Below are 27,336 nucleotides of genomic sequence, written 5' to 3'. Positions count from 1 at the left end.
TTCTAACATCATTGTGAAATACGTTTCCTAAGTTTTAAAAGTGTGAGTTTTATTAGACCATTGTTTATCTATGTGTTTAACATCTTAATTCTATTGGTTTTCAGGGGAAAAAAAGAAGAAAAAATTAAAAAAATTAGTTATTATTTATACGAATAGGTTTGCTCCATGTTTTTGTGAATTTTTTTGTTGTTGTGTTAGATTCCTTAAATCTCTAAGTGAGGGGCGTGATAGATATTTTTAAATACGTTCATTACTTTACCTATGTGTTTAACATGTGTCTATATATTGTTCGTGCTAGAAGAAGATTTTGTGTGTGTGTTTTAAGGCTCCTATAATATCTTTCTTACCAGTGAGTATAATGTGGTGAAAGGTTATATATACAATGCAGTCTGTATTTTTTATTATCACAGTTATATTAATGTATTTAGATCCATTTCTGAATTTAATCCAAATGGGTGTAATGTTTTGAAATTAAAAATACATTCTGCTTCCTTTTTGAGGAGGAGTGTATTCATATTCCCCCCCCCCTTATTCCCAGATGTAGTTTTTTGATACCCCAGTATTTGAAATCTTTTAAATTACTGGAGTGTTTTTCTTTAAAGTGTGAGTACAGTATTGTGTCTGTCGCTTCGTGTTCTATTTTTAGAATATGTTCTCGTATCCTATCTTTTACAGTTCTACTTGTTTGACCAAAATATAGTAGATTACATGTACATTTTATGCAGTAGATGACATTCCTGTCTGTACATCTTATTAGTTGATTTATTTTTAGACAGAAATTTGAATTAGATGATCTTATTTCTTTTCTTTTTTCACTGTATTTACAAGATTTACAGGATATACAGGGGAAGAAACCTTTTAGTTTGTTTCCATTTAGGTCTCCATCAGTAATGTTGTTTCTTTCTCTATACTCACTCGGTGATAATATCATTTTAAGGTTTTTGGCCCTTTTAAAAATTATGTCTGGTTGTTTTCTTACCCTTTTTCCTAGGATTTGATCTTGTTTTATTAGATGCCAATTCCTTTTCAGAATTTTTCTTATTTCAAAGTGTTGGCTACTGTATTCGGTTATGAATGGTATAAAGAAATCATCAATTTCTCTTTCTTCTTTATTTTTCTTTATTAATAGAGACTCTCTATCTACTGTTGCCACTTCCTGTCTTATCTTTTCTACAGTGTCTTTATTATACCCCTTTTCTATAAATCTAGATGTAAGTATATTAGATTGAGATTGGTAACTTTCGAGTGTGGAGCAGTTTTTCCTTACTCGTAGGTACTGTCCTTTTGGGATATTAGATTTCCACTGTTTAAGGTGGCAACTTTCTGCGTGTATATAGTTGTTTGCATCTATAGTTTTAAAATAGTTTTTGGTATTGATTTGGAGGTTGTTAATTTCGATTTCAATGTCTAAAAAGTGTATTTTCCATCTACTATATTCATGCGTAAATGTGATACCAAGACTGTTGGTATTGAGGTCTATAATAAATGTGTCTAATAATTCTGTATCTCCTTGCCAGATGATGAATATATCGTCAATATATCTGCAGTAGAGCACAAGGTTCGCCCCCCATGGGCCATTGTGTATATGTTCATCTTCAAATTGTCCCATGAATAAATTTGCGTAACTGGGGGCGAACCTTGTGCCCATTGCCGTTCCCTTAGTCTGTAAATATACCTCATTATTAAAATAAAAACTATTATTTTGTAAGATGAAGTTTATGCATTCCATAATAAATCTGTTCTGATGTTCAGGTAGTTCCTCATCTTTATCTAAGGTTTTTTTCACAGCTTTTTGTCCTAGTTTATGTGATATATTAGTGTACAAGGAATTCACATCACATGTCACTAGTGTGTAATTTTCTTTCCATGTTATTTCTCTAATCTTGTTAATAAAGTGTGTGGAGTCTCTGAGGTATGCTGGTAATTTAGTAACATACTTCTGTAAATAGAAGTCCACATATTGTGACAAATTTGATGTTAAGCTGTTTATCCCAGAAATGATGGGACGTCCTGGAGGTTTCTCTAAATTTTTATGCACTTTTGGCAGAAAGTAAAATGTGGGTGTTTTAGGGTGGTCTATGGAGAGGAATTCTGATTCTGAGTCGTTTATAATTCCTTCATCTTTTGCTTTTTTAAGTATGTTACTTAATTTATCTTTTTGTGTTTTAATGGGATTATGTTTTAGTTTCTCATATGTAAGTTTGTCTTGTAATATTCTATTTGATTCCTCTACATAGTATGTCCTGTCCATAATGACCAGCCCCCCACCTTTGTCGGCCGGTTTGATTATGATCTCTTTGTTATTCTGAAGTTCTTTTAATGTTTGAGTTTCTTTCCTATTCATATTTCTCCTAATTGGTTTGGATTGATCTAGGGCCTCTAATTCTTTTTTTATGTTCTGTTCAAATAATTTAATGTGCTCACTTTTGTCTTGGGTTGGATAAAAGGACGATTTCGCTCGTAAATTAGTGTGTTTATATTGACTATTCTCGTTTTTATTCCTTTCTTGTATCGGATTTTTTAAAAAATATCTTTTTAAGGTAAGTTTGCGGATGTATTGGTTGATGTTAATGAGGGTCTCAAATTTGTTGAGTTTGCATGATGGAGCAAAGGATAGGCCCTTATTAAGTACTCTTTCTTGGTCTTTATTTAGTGGTGTTTTGCTTATGTTGAATATGCCAATTTTCTCTTTTTCATTGTTTGTGGTTATCTCCTCACTGTTTTGTTTTGGGGTTCCTCTCCCTCTTCTGCCTCTAACCTTCTTTTCCCTTGCTGTAATCTTTGGGGTTTTGCTTCCTCTATTAGGTTTCTTGATGTCCCCGCTCTGGCGGGGGTTTCTTCTAAAAAATGTACCCTAGTGGGGGTTGTGTTTACTTTTGTATTGTCTGATTTATTCTTATATTCTCTCCTTGGACTAGTTTCTTGTCTTAGTGGCATGAATCTATTATATGTTGGTATTCTCCAGTTGTCCTGTCTATTATATGAATCATCCCTTTTTGTGGGTCTAAAGTCTCTATCTCTATTCCAAGTGTTCTGATGTGGTTCATTGTAATATCTCTCATGATGTTTATCTATGGGATCTTGGTGGTAGTGTTCGCTCTCTCTATAGTGATAGTTTTGGTAAGGTTCTCTATGTCGGTGTTCTTGGTATTGGTCTCTATTCCTATTCCAATTCTGATACGTTCTATTGTTGTCAAAATTCCTATGGGGTTTTTCCCAATGTGGTTTTTCCCAGTTTGAATTTTCCCAGTGTCTATCTGGTTTGTTATAAGTTTCATCTCTCCAATTCCTATAATTGTTTCTCCATCCTCTTCCATATGAGTTATTCTCATATTGTTGTACTGTATTGTGTGTCATATGTGAGTTTTTAAGTGAATTTCTCTTATTTGTGTTATTAGTTTTCTTTTTACTAAATATGTGTATGGGTTCTTTCCTTGTGTTTTCTATTTTTATGTCACCATTGGTGGTTGCGTCACTGATGTTCTCTTGTTCTTCCCATACTGGGTTATTTGTTTGTGTGGTATCCTCGTCATCTTTTTTATAATCTGCTGAGTCTCTATTAAATTTGGAGTTTTTCTGTGTTACAATATTTTCTTTAAGTTCTGATATTCTTTTAATAATCTCACTTTGTATATTTTTGTCATCTTCCTTTATTTCCATGTTCCCTAGTTTATCTTTAATTATTTCTATCTCTTCTTTAGTTGTGTCTAGTTGTAGTTTCCTTGCTTTGACTATGATATTCATTAAGTTAATTGAGGCTGTTTCTAACACTTCAAACCATTCTTTGGACAATGTGACAGGTAGTGCAAATGTGCAGTCCTTTTTAAGTCTGAGACCTCTCGGTACCATTTTTAAGTTAATGTAATTCTGTATATATTTTATTTCTAGTATATGCTTTATTTCTTTACACATTATGTCCTCTAGATCAGAATAAATGTTTTCTATGTTTGTGGTTTCTAATGTGTTATACATTCTATTATTTGTGTTTGTGTCTATATTCTGGAGTATTAAGTCTCTATGGCTAAAGATGTCCATATTTTATATTTGTGTTTAACTATTCTTTAGTCACGTGTCCTTTTTATTTCTATTGAATTTTTGTTATTTATATTTCCTTTAAATTATAGATGAATTTCTTTATGCAGTATTTTGAGTATTGATAATTTTATAGTTTTTAAATGTTAATACTTCCACAATTTGGAGTGTATAAATTAAGTTAGGTAAGTAATGAGTGGATCTTTGTATAAGAGGTTATTGTAGTACTATAGAGGGTTAGAGTTAATACAAAGATTCTACACTCAGACTCTTAGCTAATCCCAAATGGTGATGTAACCTCAAAAACACTATCACCGAGTTTAGAAAAAGGGGAAAGAGTAATTGGGATAGCGCTATGCAGCTGCGAGTCTTATACAGGGAAAATAAATAAATATTAGTTTGGATCTATTTATATCTGCATATGAGGGTGTCCCTGTTTTGGTTATTCAACTTTGCGATTTTTATTTTGGTATGTGAAGTTCCCCAGTTTGTTTGGATCATATAAGTTGGAAAATAAAGTATTTACTATATTTTTTAAAAACAGTCTGATTTGGATCGTATAACCTGGATGATAAAGTTTTTACTATATTTTTAGAAATAGTCTTGTGTCCTATGTTTTTCATATATATGTATCTTATAGATATTCTTATAAAAAATGATGCATAATTATAAAAATAAAAGATGATGCATAAGAAGAAAGGGGAGCAGGTGCTTTAAGATATATGTATTTTATTCCTATACAGATAAGGTACTTGTCATAAAATAGTAAACAATAAAATCTAACACATAGATGCCGGCATCTAGATTTAAAAAACAGTTTCAGTTTGAAATTTGTACTTGTTTAATTCTAGTTTGGGACTATACCCGTGGTTTTATGAAAGCAGCTCTGATTAGCAACACCTGATAAACAACAATAGGTTTCTATTACTTGACACACATGTATCGTATATTTTGTTGGTTACAATTACAATTTTTCAGTGCAGATCTAGTTTTACAATATATAAGCTAGGTTAATGTGAATACCACGTATTTTTGCTTAGACAACGATATTCCAGGTCTATGGTGGTTATTTACAGCAGTAAATGGTAGAAAGTGGATTTATCTGTCATATATACGTATATACGTGTATAAGCAGATTGTCTCTTGTTATAAAAACCTTTTTACATTGTCCATATTCTGGATCTCCTCCGTTAAAGTTGTGACCGGCCGGTCCTTTGGTGAAGTAGTTCCATATGTTTTCCTCTGTTTAGGTTAAAAATCCGGGTTCTTCCGGTGTTTCCTGATCCAATTGTGGATTTTCTCCTTGTGTCTGTGTGGCCCTTGAGCCAGGTGATTGAGGCTGGAACGGTTACTGGATCCTTGGATAGGAATTGCACATATGGAGTCTGTCCCTAGAGAGTGGGATATGGCTCGATGTACCTATCCTAGCCAGCCCGAACGCCAGAGACACCTCTCACCTGCTGGGCTCTGTATTTGGATCTCCTGTGACTGTCAGCAATCTCTACGCGTTTCAGCCTGGGGCCTTTATCAAGATGCTTGTGTGCTGTGCAGTCTGGATTTAAATATCGTCTCCATCTTCCTGATTGGATCTTGTTCTTGACCAATCCCTATTGTTTATTTGTTGTTCCTCCTCCTGGCAGGTTGTCTCCTATTCCTTAATGATGTTAATATAAGATTATCTATCCTTTATACATCCTGACCTATTGTTATTAAATTTGTTAATTCATCTGTGATTGCATATGTGTAGTTATTTATCGTGAAAATAGAGATATAGATGAAAGTACAAATGCAAATAGAAATAAGAACACCATTCTCAAGCCTATGCTCCATTCTTCCTTACATGTTTTTTTAAATGTTTTTTTGTAATGCTTTTGGGGGGGTTTTATTCTTAATCAACTTATATCATTTTATATCATTTATTTCTTCATATTCCTATGTTTTAAATAGAAATATATATTGTGGTCTCAAACGTGTAGTTTTATGCTCTCGCGTTGATTTGCGAGAGGTAATAATCCTGGATAGTATATAGTTTATCAAGTAATAGTTTATAAATTTTATACAGATAACTGCCTATATTCCAGTCATATATAAACCCTTTTCTAACATCATTGTGAAATACGTTTCCTAAGTTTTAAAAGTGTGAGTTTTATTAGACCATTGTTTATCTATGTGTTTAACATCTTAATTCTATTGGTTTTCAGGGGAAAAAAAGAAGAAAAAATTAAAAAAATTAGTTATTATTTATACGAATAGGTTTGCTCCATGTTTTTGTGAATTTTTTTTTTGTTGTTGTGTTAGATTCCCCTTTTTCTAAACTCGGTGATAGTGTTTTTGAGGTTACATCACCATTTGGGATTAGCTAAGAGTCTGAGTGTAGAATCTTTGTATTAACTCTAACCCTCTATAGTACTACAATAACCTCTTATACAAAGATCCACTCATTACTTACCTAACTTAATTTATACACTCCAAATTGTGGAAGTATTAACATTTAAAAAATATAAAATTATCAATACTCAAAATACTGCATAAAGAAATTCATCTATAATTTAAAGGAAATATAAATAACAAAAATTCAATAGAAATAAAAAGGACACGTGACTAAAGAATAGTTAAACACAAATATAAAATATGGACATCTTTAGCCATAGAGACTTAATACTCCAGAATATAGACACAAACACAAATAATAGAATGTATAACACATTAGAAACCACAAACATAGAACACATTTATTCTGATCTAGAGGACATAATGTGTCAAGAAATAAAGCATATACTAGAAATAAAATATATACAGAATTACATTAACTTAAAAATGGTACCGAGAGGTCTCAGACTTAAAAAGGACTGCACATTTGCACTACCTGACACATTGTCCAAAGAATGGTTTGAAGTGTTAGAAACAGCCTCAATTAACTTAATGAATATCATAGTCAAAGCAAGGAAACTACAACTAGACACAACTAAAGAAGAGATAGAAATAATTAAAGATAAACTAGGGAACATGGAAATAAAGGAAGATGACAAAAATATACAAAGTGAGATTATTAAAAGAATATCAGAACTTAAAGAAAATATTGTAACACAGAAAAACTCCAAATTTAATAGAGACTCAGCAGATTATAAAAAAGATGACGAGGATACCACACAAACAAATAACCCAGTATGGGAAGAACAAGAGAACATCAGTGACGCAACCACCAATGGTGACATAAAAATAGAAAACACAAGGAAAGAACCCATACACATATTTAGTAAAAAGAAAACTAATAACACAAATAAGAGAAATTCACTTAAAAACTCACATATGACACACAATACAGTACAACAATATGAGAATAACTCATATGGAAGAGGATGGAGAAACAATTATAGGAATTGGAGAGATGAAACTTATAACAAACCAGATAGACACTGGGAAAATTCAAACTGGGAAAAACCACATTGGGAAAAACCCCATAGGAATTTTGACAACAATAGAACGTATCAGAATTGGAATAGGAATAGAGACCAATACCAAGAACACCGACATAGAGAACCTTACCAAAACTATCACTATAGAGAGAGCGAACACTACCACCAAGATCCCATAGATAAACATCATGAGAGATATTACAATGAACCACATCAGAACACTTGGAATAGAGATAGAGACTTTAGACCCACAAAAAGGGATGATTCATTTAATAGACAGGACAACTGGAGAATACCAACATATAATAGATTCATGCCACTAAGACAAGAAACTAGTCCAAGGAGAGAATATAAGAATAAATCAGACAATACAAAAGTAAACACAACCCCCACTAGGGTACATTTTTTAGAAGAAACCCCCGCCAGAGCGGGGACATCAAGAAACCTAATAGAGGAAGCAAAACCCCAAAGATTACAGCAAGGGAAAAGAAGGTTAGAGGCAGAAGAGGGAGAGGAACCCCAAAACAAAACAGTGAGGAGATAACCACAAACAATGAAAAAGAGAAAATTGGCATATTCAACATAAGCAAAACACCACTAAATAAAGACCAAGAAAGAGTACTTAATAAGGGCCTATCCTTTGCTCCATCATGCAAACTCAACAAATTTGAGACCCTCATTAACATCAACCAATACATCCGCAAACTTACCTTAAAAAGATATTTTTTAAAAAATCCGATACAAGACAGGAATAAAAACGAGAATAGTCAATATAAACACACTAATTTACGAGCGAAATCGTCCTTTTATCCAACCCAAGACAAAAGTGAGCACATTAAATTATTTGAACAGAACATAAAAAAAGAATTAGAGGCCCTAGATCAATCCAAACCAATTAGGAGAAATATGAATAGGAAAGAAACTCAAACATTAAAAGAACTTCAGAATAACAAAGAGATCATAATCAAACTGGCCGACAAAGGTGGGGGGCTGGTCATTATGGACAGGACATACTATGTAGAGGAATCAAATAGAATATTACAAGACAAACTTACATATGAGAAACTAAAACATAATCCCATTAAAACACAAAAAGATAAATTAAGTAACATACTTAAAAAAGCAAAAGATGAAGGAATTATAAACGACTCAGAATCAGAATTCCTCTCCATAGACCACCCTAAAACACCCACATTTTACTTTCTGCCAAAAGTGCATAAAAATTTAGAGAAACCTCCAGGACGTCCCATCATTTCTGGGATAAACAGCTTAACATCAAATTTGTCACAATATGTGGACTTCTATTTACAGAAGTATGTTACTAAATTACCAGCATACCTCAGAGACTCCACACACTTTATTAACAAGATTAGAGAAATAACATGGAAAGAAAATTACACACTAGTGACATGTGATGTGAATTCCTTGTACACTAATATATCACATGAACTAGGACAAAAAGCTGTGAAAAAAACCTTAGATAAAGATGAGGAACTACCTGAACATCAGAACAGATTTATTATGGAATGCATAAACTTCATCTTACAAAATAATAGTTTTTATTTTAATAATGAGGTATATTTACAGACTAAGGGAACGGCAATGGGCACAAGGTTCGCCCCCAGTTACGCAAATTTATTCATGGGACAATTTGAAGATGAACATATACACAATGGCCCATGGGGGGCGAACCTTGTGCTCTACTGCAGATATATTGACGATATATTCATCATCTGGCAAGGAGATACAGAATTATTAGACACATTTATTATAGACCTCAATACCAACAGTCTTGGTATCACATTTACGCATGAATATAGTAGATGGAAAATACACTTTTTAGACATTGAAATCGAAATTAACAACCTCCAAATCAATACCAAAAACTATTTTAAAACTATAGATGCAAACAACTATATACACGCAGAAAGTTGCCACCTTAAACAGTGGAAATCTAATATCCCAAAAGGACAGTACCTACGAGTAAGGAAAAACTGCTCCACACTCGAAAGTTACCAATCTCAATCTAATATACTTACATCTAGATTTATAGAAAAGGGGTATAATAAAGACACTGTAGAAAAGATAAGACAGGAAGTGGCAACAGTAGATAGAGAGTCTCTATTAATAAAGAAAAATAAAGAAGAAAGAGAAATTGATGATTTCTTTATACCATTCATAACCGAATACAGTAGCCAACACTTTGAAATAAGAAAAATTCTGAAAAGGAATTGGCATCTAATAAAACAAGATCAAATCCTAGGAAAAAGGGTAAGAAAACAACCAGACATAATTTTTAAAAGGGCCAAAAACCTTAAAATGATATTATCACCGAGTGAGTATAGAGAAAGAAACAACATTACTGATGGAGACCTAAATGGAAACAAACTAAAAGGTTTCTTCCCCTGTATATCCTGTAAATCTTGTAAATACAGTGAAAAAAGAAAAGAAATAAGATCATCTAATTCAAATTTCTGTCTAAAAATAAATCAACTAATAAGATGTACAGACAGGAATGTCATCTACTGCATAAAATGTACATGTAATCTACTATATTTTGGTCAAACAAGTAGAACTGTAAAAGATAGGATACGAGAACATATTCTAAAAATAGAACACGAAGCGACAGACACAATACTGTACTCACACTTTAAAGAAAAACACTCCAGTAATTTAAAAGATTTCAAATACTGGGGTATCAAAAAACTACATCTGGGAATAAGGGGGGGGAATATGAATACACTCCTCCTCAAAAAGGAAGCAGAATGTATTTTTAATTTCAAAACATTACACCCATTTGGATTAAATTCAGAAATGGATCTAAATACATTAATATAACTGTGATAATAAAAAATACAGACTGCATTGTATATATAACCTTTCACCACATTATACTCACTGGTAAGAAAGATATTATAGGAGCCTAAAATTACACTTCTAAAAAAGCTCACGAATAAACACTTAAAACACACACACAAAATCTTCTTCTAGCACGAACAATATATAGACACATGTTAAACACATAGGTAAAGTAATGAACGTATTTAAAAATATCTATCACGCCCCTCACTTAGAGATTTAAGGAATCTAACACAACAACAAAAAAATTCACAAAAACATGGAGCAAACCTATTCGTATAAATAATAACTAATTTTTTTTAATTTTTTCTTCTTTTTTTCCCCTGAAAACCAATAGAATTAAGATGTTAAACACATAGATAAACAATGGTCTAATAAAACTCACACTTTTAAAACTTAGGAAACGTATTTCACAATGATGTTAGAAAAGGGTTTATATATGACTGGAATATAGGCAGTTATCTGTATAAAATTTATAAACTATTACTTGATAAACTATATACTATCCAGGATTATTACCTCTCGCAAATCAACGCGAGAGCATAAAACTACACGTTTGAGACCACAATATATATTTCTATTTAAAACATAGGAATATGAAGAAATAAATGATATAAAATGATATAAGTTGATTAAGAATAAAACCCCCCCAAAAGCATTACAAAAAAACATTTAAAAAAACATGTAAGGAAGAATGGAGCATAGGCTTGAGAATGGTGTTCTTATTTCTATTTGCATTTGTACTTTCATCTATATCTCTATTTTCACGATAAATAACTACACATATGCAATCACAGATGAATTAACAAATTTAATAACAATAGGTCAGGATGTATAAAGGATAGATAATCTTATATTAACATCATTAAGGAATAGGAGACAACCTGCCAGGAGGAGGAACAACAAATAAACAATAGGGATTGGTCAAGAACAAGATCCAATCAGGAAGATGGAGACGATATTTAAATCCAGACTGCACAGCACACAAGCATCTTGATAAAGGCCCCAGGCTGAAACGCGTAGAGATTGCTGACAGTCACAGGAGATCCAAATACAGAGCCCAGCAGGTGAGAGGTGTCTCTGGCGTTCGGGCTGGCTAGGATAGGTACATCGAGCCATATCCCACTCTCTAGGGACAGACTCCATATGTGCAATTCCTATCCAAGGATCCAGTAACCGTTCCAGCCTCAATCACCTGGCTCAAGGGCCACACAGACACAAGGAGAAAATCCACAATTGGATCAGGAAACACCGGAAGAACCCGGATTTTTAACCTAAACAGAGGAAAACATATGGAACTACTTCACCAAAGGACCGGCCGGTCACAACTTTAACGGAGGAGATCCAGAATATGGACAATGTAAAAAGGTTTTTATAACAAGAGACAATCTGCTTATACACGTATATACGTATATATGACAGATAAATCCACTTTCTACCATTTACTGCTGTAAATAACCACCATAGACCTGGAATATCGTTGTCTAAGCAAAAATACGTGGTATTCACATTAACCTAGCTTATATATTGTAAAACTAGATCTGCACTGAAAAATTGTAATTGTAACCAACAAAATATACGATACATGTGTGTCAAGTAATAGAAACCTATTGTTGTTTATCAGGTGTTGCTAATCAGAGCTGCTTTCATAAAACCACGGGTATAGTCCCAAACTAGAATTAAACAAGTACAAATTTCAAACTGAAACTGTTTTTTAAATCTAGATGCCGGCATCTATGTGTTAGATTTTATTGTTTACTATTTTATGACAAGTACCTTATCTGTATAGGAATAAAATACATATATCTTAAAGCACCTGCTCCCCTTTCTTCTTATGCATCATCTTTTATTTTTATAATTATGCATCATTTTTTATAAGAATATCTATAAGATACATATATATGAAAAACATAGGACACAAGACTATTTCTAAAAATATAGTAAAAACTTTATCATCCAGGTTATACGATCCAAATCAGACTGTTTTTAAAAAATATAGTAAATACTTTATTTTCCAACTTATATGATCCAAACAAACTGGGGAACTTCACATACCAAAATAAAAATCGCAAAGTTGAATAACCAAAACAGGGACACCCTCATATGCAGATATAAATAGATCCAAACTAATATTTATTTATTTTCCCTGTATAAGACTCGCAGCTGCATAGCGCTATCCCAATTACTCTTTCCCCTTTTTCTAAACTCGGTGATAGTGTTTTTGAGGTTACATCACCATTTGGGATTAGCTAAGAGTCTGAGTGTAGAATCTTTGTATTAACTCTAACCCTCTATATTTAAATACTTTACACCTGGTCAATTGTTCACCTGTTGTCATGTGACTACTCATTATTGTATCACTGCCATCTTGTGGCCATCTAACATATATATTCCTATTGAAAAAAAAGCATTCTGAATAGTCACATTGAAAAGGTTTAAGTATCAAACAATGTTAATAAATAAAATCATATGTACAAAATTAAAATAGAAGAAATCTTACGCACAATATGCAGATATGCCATTGCTGTTTACTTGTTATTTAAATGTTAATTTGGACTCTTTCATTTTAGAGTTGATTTAAAAAAATTGCTGCTAAAGATTATATGGATTACTGTCAATTTGAACACTGTAGGCCTATTTTGAAAATAATCTTTTACTTTTCTCTTTAGTCTTTTTATGTGTAAAGATAATTTTTGTAAAAAATTTTTTTTTCCAAAAAAAATCTCCCTTCAATTTTACTCAGCTTATTAAAAGGGGTTGTTAGAAAACTATTTTAGATTAAAGAAATGCAGGTATCATGATACTCAGCCCATTAGAAAGGGAAGATTTACATATTCATAGAGATGTTTTAGGAAAAACAAATATTTAGTAAAACAAACTCCAATCGAATTCTTTGTTCATACCCTTAGGTATTAAGCTTTCCAATTTGGATATCCAAAACATCTCTCTTGTTTTTAGTATATGTTCTCTATTACCCCCCCTCCTTGGTCTCTCAATCTGTTCAATTATTTGGAATCTGAGCTGGCTGATGTTATGACCCATAGAGAGGAAGTGAGAGGATACAGGAGCCTCTTTGTTCTTACATCTAATATTGGACTTATGTTCTGTTATCCTCTCCCTTACCTCTCTACAGGTCTCGCCCAAATAGATCAGACCACATGGACACTTGATCAAATAAATACAGTAACATGACCTGCAAGTAAGATATTTATTAATTTTGTATTTTCTACCATTTGTGGGGTGAGAGAAATATTCGCCTTTAATCATTGAACTGCAGTTACTGCAGTTCAAACAGGGATAACATCCATCTCTCCTAGGGCCTATAGTCTTCTGTATGTTCAATCTGTTACTGCCTATATCTGAATGTACAAGGCTATCTTTGATACTTCTATTTCTTCTGTATGCTGTCATAAAATTTTCTTTAAACTCATTCACTTGAGGGTTACAGTCCCTTAGGATGTGCCAATGCTTTCTTAAAATACCATTGATCTTCTGACTAAATTCATTGAACTGTGTTACAAACACTAGACGATCTGTTTCTTTACTTTTGTACCTTTTAGGTAATTCTTTATTGTTAACTACATCTAGTTGTTCCTTAATTAGTGATATTGGATACCCTCTATTGATAAATTTGTCAGCCATCTCCTCCAACCTTTGCTTGCATCTATTCTCCTCAGACACTATGCGTTTAACCCTTAAAAATTGGCTCTTTGGAATGGCCCTGAAGATACTATCTGACTAGAGATCCCACCATACAGATTAATAAAGGGATAAATAACATCTTAACTCTGGCTACACAAAGAGATATTATAACAGACAAGTTTAAGGAGGCCTTATATGTAACAGATCCAATTAGGCCAGTAATATATGTACTACCAAAGGTACATAAATCCTTAAGAAATCCCCCAGGACGCCCTATTGTGGCAGGGATGGGTTCAGTATTTTCTAATATTTCCATCTTCTTGGATAAAGTATTGCAGCCTTTAGTTAAGAACACTACATCTTACATTAGGGACACTAATGATTTTTTGGCTAAATTACAGGACTTAGGACATGTAGGTGATAAATGTATTTTGTTTTCATTAGATGTCTCAAGCCTTTACACATCTATCAAACATACAACAGGGATCTCATCTGTGGAACATATGCTTAGATCTAGTAAGAGTTATACTGAGGCAGATATCTGGTTTCTAATAGAACTTCTATCTATTATTCTTTATCAGAATTATTTTCTGTTCATGGATACATATTATCTGCAGAAACAGGGTACAGCAATGGGCTCCAACGTTGCCCCCTCATACGCCAACATTTTCATGAATAGCTTTGAGGAATACTTTGTGTACCCTCATGGCTTGTTCCAGCTCTATGGCGCCTCCTGGTGGAGGTACATTGATGACGTGTTTGGCGTGTGGGGGGGTGACGTTGGTAGCCTATTGTCCTTTGTTGAAGATCTTAACAATTCTGTCAATGGATTAAAATTCACTTTAAATATGAGTGAAATTGGAATTGAGTTCCTAGACACCTATGTATACTTTAAGGATGGTTTCTTAAAAACAGATATCCATACAAAAGATACAGATAAGAACAACATATTGAAATATGGAAGTCACCATCCAGATAGTATCTTCAGGGCCATTCCAAAGAGCCAATTTTTAAGGGTTAAACGCATAGTGTCTGAGGAGAATAGATGCAAGCAAAGGTTGGAGGAGATGGCTGACAAATTTATCAATAGAGGGTATCCAATATCACTAATTAAGGAACAACTAGATGTAGTTAACAATAAAGAATTACCTAAAAGGTACAAAAGTAAAGAAACAGATCGTCTAGTGTTTGTAACACAGTTCAATGAATTTAGTCAGAAGATCAATGGTATTTTAAGAAAGCATTGGCACATCCTAAGGGACTGTAACCCTCAAGTGAATGAGTTTAAAGAAAATTTTATGACAGCATACAGAAGAAATAGAAGTATCAAAGATAGCCTTGTACATTCAGATATAGGCAGTAACAGATTGAACATACAGAAGACTATAGGCCCTAGGAGAGATGGATGTTATCCCTGTTTGAACTGCAGTAACTGCAGTTCAATGATTAAAGGCGAATATTTCTCTCACCCCACAAATGGTAGAAAATACAAAATTAATAAATATCTTACTTGCAGGTCATGTTACTGTATTTATTTGATCAAGTGTCCATGTGGTCTGATCTATTTGGGCGAGACCTGTAGAGAGGTAAGGGAGAGGATAACAGAACATAAGTCCAATATTAGATGTAAGAACAAAGAGGCTCCTGTATCCTCTCACTTCCTCTCTATGGGTCATAACATCAGCCAGCTCAGATTCCAAATAATTGAACAGATTGAGAGACCAAGGAGGGGGGGGGGTAATAGAGAACATATACTAAAAACAAGAGAGATGTTTTGGATATCCAAATTGGAAAGCTTAATACCTAAGGGTATGAACAAAGAATTCGATTGGAGTTTGTTTTACTAAATATTTGTTTTTCCTAAAACATCTTTATGAATATGTAAATCTTCCCTTTCTAATGGGCTGAGTATCATGATACCTGCATTTATTTAATCTAAAATAATTTTCTAACAACCCCTTTTAATAAGCTGAGTAAAATTGAAGGGAGATTTTTTTGGAAAAAAAATTTTTTTACAAAAATTATCTTTACACATAAAAAGACTAAAGAGAAAAGTAAAAGATTATTTTCAAAATAGGCCTACAGTGTTCAAATTGACAGTAATCCATATAATCTTTAGCAGCAATTTTTTTAAATCAACTCTAAAATGAAAGAGTCCAAATTAACATTTAAATAACAAGTAAACAGCAATGGCATATCTGCATATTGTGCGTAAGATTTCTTCTATTTTAATTTTGTACATATGATTTTATTTATTAACATTGTTTGATACTTAAACCTTTTCAATGTGACTATTCAGAATGCTTTTTTTTCAATAGGAATATATATGTTAGATGGCCACAAGATGGCAGTGATACAATAATGAGTAGTCACATGACAACAGGTGAACAATTGACCAGGTGTAAAGTATTTAAATGATGAATCAGTGTATGTTCAGTATACATGACTAAGGACCTATAGCAGGTCTGAAACGTTGTATGTTTGTCAAAAGACCCTATATGAAGAAATAAAGGTTTTTTAACTATTGGTGGCTGGAACAAATCTTTTTTGCTACTTGAAGTATTTGCAGGATAAGGCAGATCCTGGGTTCCGTGCCCCACAAGCCACATATCTGTTGGTGCTGTTTTCCACACTTTGCTTTGAGGATATGATCACATGACACACATATTACATACCCAGTATACATGTAGGTTATAGTAGCCATTTAAATTAAACTGATTATGATCACATGACACACATATTACATACCCAGTATACATGTAGGTTATAGTAGCCATTTAAATTAAACTGATTATGATCACATGGCACACATATTAGATACCCAGTATACATGTAGGTTATAGTAGCCATTTAAGTTAAACTGATTATGATCACGTATGTACCGGATACTGATGTTGTGTCTCATGAAATAAAATCAAAACTTCTTCAAATGGAGGAGGCACTGTGGGTGGCCGAGGGTAACAGTCTGGAGGAATGTTAAAGGGACATGAAACCCATTTTTTCTTTCTTTCATGATTTAGAAAGAGCATACAATTATAAACAACTTTCTAATTTACTTCTATTATCTATTTTGCTTTATTCTCTTGATATTCTTTGCTGAAAAGCATATCTAGATATGCTTAGTAGCTGCTGATTGGTAGCTGCACATAGATGCCTCCTGTGAATGGTTCACTGTGTGCATTGCTATTTCTTCATTAAAGTATATCTAAAGAATAAAGCAAATTAGGTAATAGAAGTAAATTGGAATGTTGTTTAAAATTATATTCTCTACCTTAATCATGAAAGAAAATGTTTGGGTATAGTGACCTTTTAAAGCCTGTGCGTGGCACAGCACCATACATCAGTAATGACGTCACTAAATCTCGAGGCTTAGTTAGGGAAGCCCAGGCCCCTGCTGACACTGCCTCTGTGCTGAACACCCCCTGCATCTGCCTTAGCATGGTGGACCCCTTGGCTCTTCTTTCTAACAAGGCACTGCCACTAGCACATCATTAGGAAAGGAAAAAAAAAAAAACTGTCATGTTAATGAATGTTAAATTAATGTGGTGATGTCACCCCTTGGAGGGTGTCACCCGGGTGTAGTCTGCACCCACCGCACCCCCTAGTGATGCCACTGGTCTGTTTGTCAATCAGTTTATATATAAGTAACTATCTACTAGTCTGTATCTATTTATATATCTGTCTATCTTTTTATGCCTATTTTCTATCCATCTGTTTATGTCTGTATCTACTAATGTTTTTTGAATATATATATACAAACACACACATATATATATATATATATATATATATAAATATTTATATATATAAATATATATAAATATATATATATATATATATATAAATGTCTCTGTTTATGTATATATTTTTCTGTCAGTCTGTCTACCAAACTGAATATATCTAGCTATCGTTGTTGTGTGTGTATTAAATTAAACATTCTAACACTGGTAAAATATATTTTATTAAGGTTGGGTGAAGCCACAAACCTAGTCACACCCCAAACAAACCCATTTGCAAAGTGCCAGGGAATCGGTTGGGCAAAAGGTGGCATCCCTACTTTCTAAACATGTGAAAGGATTCACAATGGAAGAAACCTTTCACAAGTTTTCAGATCACTCATTTGTGTAAAACTTTTTCCATGCTCTGTACATGTGAAAGGCTTTTCTCCTGTGTATACTTTCATGTTTTTTCAGATCACTCTTTTGTGTAAAACTTTTTCCACACTCTGTACATGTGAACGGCTTTTCTCCTGTGTGACTCCTTTCATGAGTTTTCAGACTACTCTTTTGTGTAAAACTTTTTCCACACTCTGTACATGTGAACGGCTTTTCTCCTGTGTGACTCCTTTCATGCTTTTTCAGACAACTCTTTCGTGTAAAACTTTTTCCACACTCTCTACATGTGAATGGATTTGCCCCTGTGTGAATCCTTTCATGAGTTTTCAGATTACTCTTCACTGTAAAACATTTTCCACACTCTGTACATGTGAAAGGCTTTTCCCCTGTGTGGCTCCTTTCATGAGTTTTCAGACTACTCTTTAGTGTAAAATATTTTCCACACTCTGTACATGGAAAAGGCTTTTCTCCTTTGTGAATCCTTTCATGACTTTTCAGATAACTATTTTGTGTAAAACTTTTTCCACACTCTGTACATGTGAAAAGCTTTTCCCCTGTATGAATCCTTTCATGACTTTTCAGATTCCACATTTGTGTAAAACTGTTTCCACACTCCGTACATGTGAATGGCTTTTCTCCTGTGTGAATCCTTTCATGCTTTTTCAGATCACTCTTGTCTGTAAAACATTTTCCACACTCTGTACATGGGAAAGGTTTTTCTCCTGTGTGAATTCTTTCATGCTTTTTCAGATCATTCTTTTGTATAAAACTTTTTTCACACTCTGTACATGTGAAAGACTTTTCTCCTGTGTGAATCTTTTTATGAGTTTTCAGATTATCCATTCGTGTAAAACATTTGCCGCACTCAGTACATGTGAACGGCTTTTCTCCTGTGTGACTCCTTTCATGCTTTTTCAGACAACTCTTTCGTGTAAAACTTTTTCCACACTCTGTACATGTGAATGGATTTGCCCCTGTGTGAATCCTTTCATGAGTTTTCAGATTACTCTTCACTGTAAAACATTTTCCACACTCTGTACATGTGAAAGGCTTTTCCCCTGTGTGGCTCCTTTCATGAGTTTTCAGACTACTCTTTAGTGTAAAATATTTTCCACACTCTGTACATGGAAAAGGCTTTTCTCCTTTGTGAATCCTTTCATGACTTTTCAGATAACTATTTTGTGTAAAACTTTTTCCACACTCTGTACATGTGAAAAGCTTTTCCCCTGTATGAATCCTTTCATGACTTTTCAGATTCCACATTTGTGTAAAACTGTTTCCACACTCCGTACATGTGAATGGCTTTTCTCCTGTGTGAATCCTTTCATGCTTTTTCAGATCACTCTTGTCTGTAAAACATTTTCCACACTCTGTACATGGGAAAGGTTTTTCTCCTGTGTGAATTCTTTCATGCTTTTTCAGATCATTCTTTTGTATAAAACTTTTTTCACACTCTGTACATGTGAAAGACTTTTCTCCTGTGTGAATCTTTTTATGAGTTTTCAGATTATCCATTCGTGTAAAACATTTGCCGCACTCAGTACATGTGAAAGGCTTTTCTCCTGTGTGAATCTTTTTATGAGTTTTCAGATTATCCATTTGTGTAAAACATTTGCCGCACTCAGTACATGTGTGTGGTTTCTCACCTGTGTGAATTTTGTGGTTTTCTAGTAGATGAGACTTCCATCTAAAGCTTTTCTCAAACTTTGTACATTGGAAAGGTTTCTCCATTGTATGAATCATTTGGCTAGACTGTAGACTTTTCCCTTCTTTAATATGTTTTGAGTACTCAGTTAATATGTGTGGTTTATCCTCTGGGATAATAATTTCACTAGATAAATCATAAATGTTGTCCTCTTGTTTGATGACTAAATTACTCTCTGTACAAACTGATTGCTTCCCAGTTCCTGCCAATTCACCATCTTCTTTAAATATCTGGTGTGATATCCCCAATGTTTGTGAATAGTCATTAGTGTCTAAGACTTTTGGAATTTGCTGTATCATGCTGAGGCTTCCTGTAGTGAAGGATAGATATTAACTATTCATGTGTTCATCTAAATAAAAAATGGAAGACAAATAAGAATGTTTATTATTTATAATACTGTATAATCCATCTCAATAAAAAAACATGTTTTTATACAAAAAATGTCTTCCATTTTGTATTTTTAAATTTAACAAAAATAGAAAATGGAAGACAAATAAGAATGTTTATTATTTATAATACTGTATAATCCATCTCAATAAAAAAACATTTTTTTATACAAAAAATGTCTTCCATTTTGTATTTTTAAATTCACAAATTAAAAAGGTTGACATAGAATGTAAACATTACTACATCATAGTAACCTAAATGACTGATTACTGATAAAAACAAGTTATAGGGCCGCATTAAACAAGGTGCGTGTGGATAATGTTCTTAGCCAGGGAACAAGTACATCTGTATTCTGGGCTGGAGAGGTAGCATCCGGCATCCTCATTTAACATTGCACAAGCAACTGCACATACAGTCCTCCTGGTTCATGCACAACCAGTTGGGTGAGAAAATGAGGTCTTAATTATCACAGACTAATAATCAGAGTGAGATGCTTTGAGAGGGTGTGTTTGTTTGGTTTATATAAACAGCCAAAAACGTTATTAGTTTAATAATACTCACTGTAAAATTAAACACACAAATCAATGGTGGTTCTGTTGTGGGGAACACTAGGGGAGTTGTGCGCCTTACACACATGGGAACAAGGTAGGCATCAGTGAAGTTATGGTTGTTCCAAGAGTGAGGTCAGGGCAGGGGAAGGAGGAGTTGCAGGTGTTCTGAGTACTAAACAGGTCTGGGGCTGATTTTAGGCAGTTGTTGGTCATGATCTCTCTAAAAGGACAGAGGGGGTAGTAGTATTTTTTACCCTTCTCCTCAGCCCAATGGGGGTTGCTCCTTCTTTATAACATCACTGACACAAATGTTATTAAAAGATGCAGATATAAATATAATAGTTAATATTTGTGTAAGGAGTGATCTATTCTATTTCCCAGTAATTAAAGTCAGCATAATATTTATTTACTCACCTAACACATATGAGTTCATGCTGATAACCGGCTCCAATGTCTGTGCTCAGGAAGATATCTCTCAGTGCTCTGGCCGTGTCTGTAAAAAGTATATTAAATGGTTTAGACAGATAATAATAAATAATGGTTCTGACTAACTGTACGTATGGTATCATTAAAGGCACACATAACAATTCATGTGATACAGATCAGCTGTTTAGGTTATTACATATGTGCTATTGATTCAGCACAAGCATTTAGTACAGTTAGCCCCATGGGTGTTATAATTACATTACATGTGATACAGATCAGCTGATTAGGTTATTACATATGTGCTATTGACTCAGCACAAGCATTTAGTACAGTTAGCTCTGTGAGTGTTATAATTACATTGCATGTGATACAGATCAGCTCATTAGGTTATTACATATGTGCTATTGATTCAGCACAAGCATTTAGTACAGTTAGCTCTGTGGGTGTTATAATTACATTACATGTGATACAGATCAGCTGATTAGGTTATTACATATGTGCTATTGATTCAGCACAAGCATTTAGTACAGTTAGCTCTGTGGGTGTTATAATTACATTACATGTGATACAGATCAGCTGATTAGGTTATTACATATGTGCTATTGATTCAGCACAAGCATTTAGTACAGTTAGCTCTGTGAGTGTTATAATTGCCCCTTAAATATGAATCTTCCCAGATCTATACAACATAATGGTAGAAAATCTATTTAAGTGGGGCCATATCACAACTTTACAAATATATTATAATCTTTGTTTTCTATCATTTATATGAAACAATATTTTCTCCTGAAAGAAATGTTAAATATCATTTGCTTTAAATATAAGTTAAATTGGATACTGCAGTATTGGTATTGTACTTCCTAATAATTCTCACTGTCAGACATTTTGTTATGTGCTCCACCCCCAGTCCTTTAACTTCTCTTGGTCAATGCTGAGTTGTCTTAAATCACACTGCAAGGGGGTGTGGGAGAAATAGGCACTAACATGTTCATATCAATTGTTATCTTGGATATAGAAAAGAAAAGGAAGAATTTGTGTTTACATAGAGTGATAATATAATGAGATATGTTGTTTTGGCAAATTCAGTCCATTTAAAAGGACCATAAAATATAGAATTACAAAACCACAGGTGCATAATAAAAATACAATGCAATAAAACTTACTATGAAATTAAAAAGAGCAGTAGATTGTTTTCTGATAAATGTAGTTCTGCACCTGTACCATGTGACAGCTATCAGCCAATAACAGACTCATATGTTTATATAATGTGATCTCCTGCATATGCTAAGTAGGGGCCGGAGCCTCAGGTCATTTAAAAGGCTGTGTACAATTTAATAATGAAAATAAATTACAAACAGCAAACAGTTATTTTAAGGGAAAACCAAATTTACAGGACACTGTCCCTTTAAGACTGTGATCATGTGACATAAACAGCAGCAGGTGAAGGTGCAGAATACACTTACTAAGGTCTTTACTAGCAACAAGAATCAGTCACAGATCAGTGGGATAAACGTTCTGATGATAAACAGGTGCAGCTAATAGAAATAAGAAATGTATTATAAAGTAACCTCATTAGAAATAAAATAATATGCAGATCACAAGATATTTATCATTAGATCAGTAAATGTGATGAGACTGATACAACAGGGCCATAAGCTGAGTGATATTTATTACTGGAGCAAATAGCAGCTTCACACTAATATTAAATGACAATGGTTTATCTGGGCTCTACAGTTAGTTATAAACCTATAGGGAAATACAGGATTCTAATTGGCTGATACTTAATTATAAACCTATAGGGAAATACAGGATTCTAATTGGCTGATACTTAATTATAAACCTATAGGGAAATACAGGATTCTAATTGGCTGATACTTAATTATAAACCTATAGGGAAATACAGGATTCTAATTGGCTGATAGTTCATTATAAACCTATAGGGAATACAGGATTCTAATTGGCTGATACTTAATTATAAACCTATAGGGAAATACAGGATTCTAATTGGCTGATACTTAAAGGGACACTGAACCCAATTTTTTCTTTTATGATTCAGATAGAGCAGCAATTTTAAGCAACTATCTAATTTACTCCTATAATCAATTTGTCTTCATTCTCTTGCTATCTTTATTTGAATAGCAAGAATGTAAGTTTAGAAGACGGACCATTTTTGGTTCACAACCTAGGTTGCCCTTGCTGATTGGACAGCACCAATAAACAAGTGCTGTCCAGTGGCCTGAACCAAAAATTGCTGGCTCCTTAGCTTAGATGCCTTCCTTTTCAAATAAAGATAGCAAGAGAACGAAGAAAAATTGATAATAGGAGTAAAATAGAAAGTTGCTTAAAACTGCTGCTCTACCTGAATCATAAAATAAAAAAAATTGGGTTTAGTGTCCCTTTAAGAATCTGATGCTCATTGGATAACAGGAACAATCCCCACAAATGTATTACCTGACAGACCTCCTCAAGCTTAAAAATATTGTCTGGTTCTGCTAAAAACATTAATTTTACCAAAAACTATAAATCATTATCTATTAAATTAGCCTTTTAAATGAAATAACTAAACATTAAATTCATTAACACAGCATGAAAATATAGAAAACAAATTAAATAAGTGCAGTTGACTTTGTATATAAACTCAGTTTCTTATATGAAGTAAAATATTTTATCTTTATCATAACAAAATACAGAAAAAAAATTTCTCATCATTATATAAAACACAACAGTGTGAGGCTGTTAATAAAGATTTATGTCAGGTTTTGCACATTACCGTTTAGCAGAAGCTCTGTAAGTATGAAGTCTCTCTGGTTCCTCCTGTGATATCACTGAATGTTACACAGATATTTATACTAATGTGGGAGTGTCAGCTTTCCCTGTGTGACTCACATGAGTACAACTTGTCAGTTAGGAGACAATGAGAGGGTCACACCTGGACTTTTGTTCTCATATAGATGTCTATTGTCCCCTCTGGTGTCACATGATTACAGAGTCCCTGTCTCCCCCTCAGGGTGTGATTATCATATGGATAAGTAAGGAGGAAACAAACTGTTTATTTAAATGTGAGAGATGTTTCTGTTGTGTCCTAAAATATCTCAGGATACAGCATTATATTATGTGTTTATTGATGGACATTGTTATTCTAACATAATTTAGTTGCAAACAGACGTATAATATTAATATGTTATTAGATACATAGAGTATGTGATACAATGCTGAGTATTTCAATATTAATCATTTGTCCCTTTATTATTTGTTAACTAACTGTACTGTTTCTTTTTCTAATCTTTCTAGCAAACATATATATACACACACACACACATATATACACACACACACATATATATATATATATATGTAAATAAAAAATGAGCACTCTCACCACAACAGCAAACGCCAGGGTGCCAACGGTTGAATTACAATAGGTAAGATTCGGCACTCACTGGTCTTTCCAAAGTGTACTTTAATAGAACAAAGTGACGTTTCGGGTACACACTCCCCATCCTCAGACAAAGTTTTGGGGACACACTCCCCTTCCTCAGACAAGCTTGTCTGAGGAAGGGGAGTGTCCCCCCGAAACTTCACTTTGTTCTATTAAAGTACACTTTGGAAAGACCAGTGAGTGCCGCCTCTTACCTATTATATATAATTTATAATAAAACAAAAACCATATGACAAAACTGCTTTATTTTTGCCATGTTTGTTTATTGACATCAGTGGTGAACACTATTGTGCATAATATGGAGGCTGTATGTCTTATGATTGGGCAGCCAACTATTTTCTCTGCACCTGATTCTGTAAGAACTGTGAAATTTGCTGTACAGTCTTATATTGTGACTTAGATTCACAATTGCTCATTAGGAGAGAATCAGTCACATGATGCGGCAGCAATATCGGTTTTATGTTTTTTTTTGTTTTTTTTTTAAAATTCTTTTTATTGAAGAAGTACAGGTACAATTAATCAAGTACATACATTAACATGCAGAGTCACAACAACAATACCAGTCATATCATGGAATATCAATGCAATATCGATAGTGGAACTGTTGCTCTCAGATACAACAAGTAACGGCAATTTCTTTTCATAGAGCATAGTACATATGTATTCTACAGAATTGACATTAAAGCCACATTTTAATATGAAATAATTCCTACAGTGAGAGTTATCACATTGCACCTGCACTCCTTGGTTTTAAATGTTAATAACACAAATCATGACTAACAACACAAATCAAAACAATAAAATAAAACATCTAAACTACCCATATAAACTAAACAAAAAAAAAAAAAAACAATGCACCCCAGCTAGAGTCGTATGAGGAATGACCCAGTATGGAAAGTGTGGCTGCCTCAATACTGCCTGCACGCAATGACTTAATAAATTCTTGGTAAATATGAGTGGAATATGGGTAAGCTGCTTATAGTGATCAAATGTGTCTGGCTATAATTCAAAGCAGAAGCTTAAATATATGTTGAAGCCTCAGTTTGCAGAAATGTTTTGGTAAATCAAGGTACATCTAGCCTTTATGGAATATGGTGAGGAATTATGCTTTCTAATAGGTGCAGGAAACTCAATTTTTAGTTAAAACTAAATGCAATAAAATGAAATAGAAAAACCCAGCTTGACAAGAAGTTTGGGGCCAAAATAAACCACACAGTCAAACATTCAAGAAAACATTAGGGAGGTGACAGTTTGTGTCGCCACAATTAAAATTGAGTGAATGGGTACCAGCAAACATGATACTTAGCTGTTCTAACTTTGGGATGAATATATACAAGAAAAATTTGATTCCTATTAAGCCCACCAAAGGTTTACAATTAAGTGGGTACTGAGTGTGTAGCTCCGGAAGTTTTCAATCAGTTTCGTGAGGTTAAGCAAAATAAATGAAGCAGGTATTATTGGAGGAGTAGTTTGTAATGTATACGGAAGTCATGAGTTCCTAGGTATTAGAATTAAACCTTTGCTGGCAACAAAAAGAAAATGTTCGGCACTGACAAACAAACACTGGGTAAACATGCCCAAGAGAGCAGCATACATGGCAGACTCTAGCAGCCCAGTGTACCCGGGGTAGCACTGAAATGAGTGCCAAGCACAACATCTGGCATGAAACAAAAGGAAAACTGCACATAGAGCATATCAGCGTTCACAACATTTAAATTATTTACACAATGGTTAGTAACAGTTGCTACAATACAGCAGACGGGATGTCTTAATCTTGTGTAGGCTTCTCCTGCTGATCCCCGGAGCAAGAATAAAAAGGAACCAAAGTTAGCCAACACCCGTAACCAAACGATTCTTATACTGCCTCCACAACCCCGCAGACCTCCCCTCCACAATGTCAGGCATGTTATCTCTCAGGCTTGTGGTTAAATATGTAGCAAGCCCAGTTTTCAGTCCATATTTGTAGTTATCATGTCGGTCCGCCGACACAACGCTAATGGCACATGGAACGTCAGAAGACTCGGCTGGGATAACAGCAGAGTAAACAGAATTGTAAGCAGTCTCATTTCCCGAGCCTGGGCAAAGATCTGCAGCTGAAGCCACGGCAGTAGTCAGGTGAGCCAAACGGGGGGGGGGGGGGGGGGCAGTGGGCTGCACTTTAAATAAACAGTCGGCTCCATGGCATAGCCCGACCAGATCACCTGGACATCAAGCTCTTTAGCTGAGATCCCCAGTCGGCGGGTCAATAGAGGTGACGGCAGGCTCTCTTCTGGTCCGGTTTTTGATTCTGTAATGGACCCCACTAGGTGTATAGCAGGGGAGGCTGTTCCGCTTACCGATAGTTGTGGAGCCTTGAGGTTGTCAGTAAGAGACAAGGATGTGACAGCACTTGTAGTAGACTCGATGGCTGGTCTCCCCTGATGTCCAGATTGTGTCCCAGTTTACAGCATTGCGCACAGGTCAGCACAGGAGTGCAAGAGCCTCTCTAGCTTAGGCAAGAACACAGTTTGTAGACCCGCCAGAATGAGATTTCCAGCAGAGCTTTCTTTGGCAGCTAAGATAGCCATCGTTAATAAACAGGAACTTTGTTAGGGAACAGGAACTTGGTTATATGGAAGTGGAGGGCCCTCTAATGGGCATGTAACAAAATTAAGGGATAACTGAGTTGAAGTCTGGAAGGTACTAGATGTTACATTGTTGCAAGAAGGGGGGCGGGTGTTTCTGCTTACCTTTATAGGTCCTGACTGCAGTGAATCCAGCCCTC

At 34.2% G+C, this 27,336-nt stretch overlaps 1 pseudogene; it reads right to left on the bottom strand.

The window, feature by feature from the left end:
• Positions 1-27,336, bottom strand: part of LOC128661261 (zinc finger protein 208-like) — a 1,066,060-nt pseudogene that overhangs the window by 950,583 nt on the left and 88,141 nt on the right.

This window comes from Bombina bombina, chromosome 5 (assembly GCF_027579735.1).
Source record: "Bombina bombina isolate aBomBom1 chromosome 5, aBomBom1.pri, whole genome shotgun sequence".
NCBI lineage: Eukaryota > Metazoa > Chordata > Amphibia > Anura > Bombinatoridae > Bombina > Bombina bombina.
Note: the sequence above shows the minus strand (reverse complement) of the source record. Positions and strands in the feature narration are given on the sequence as shown.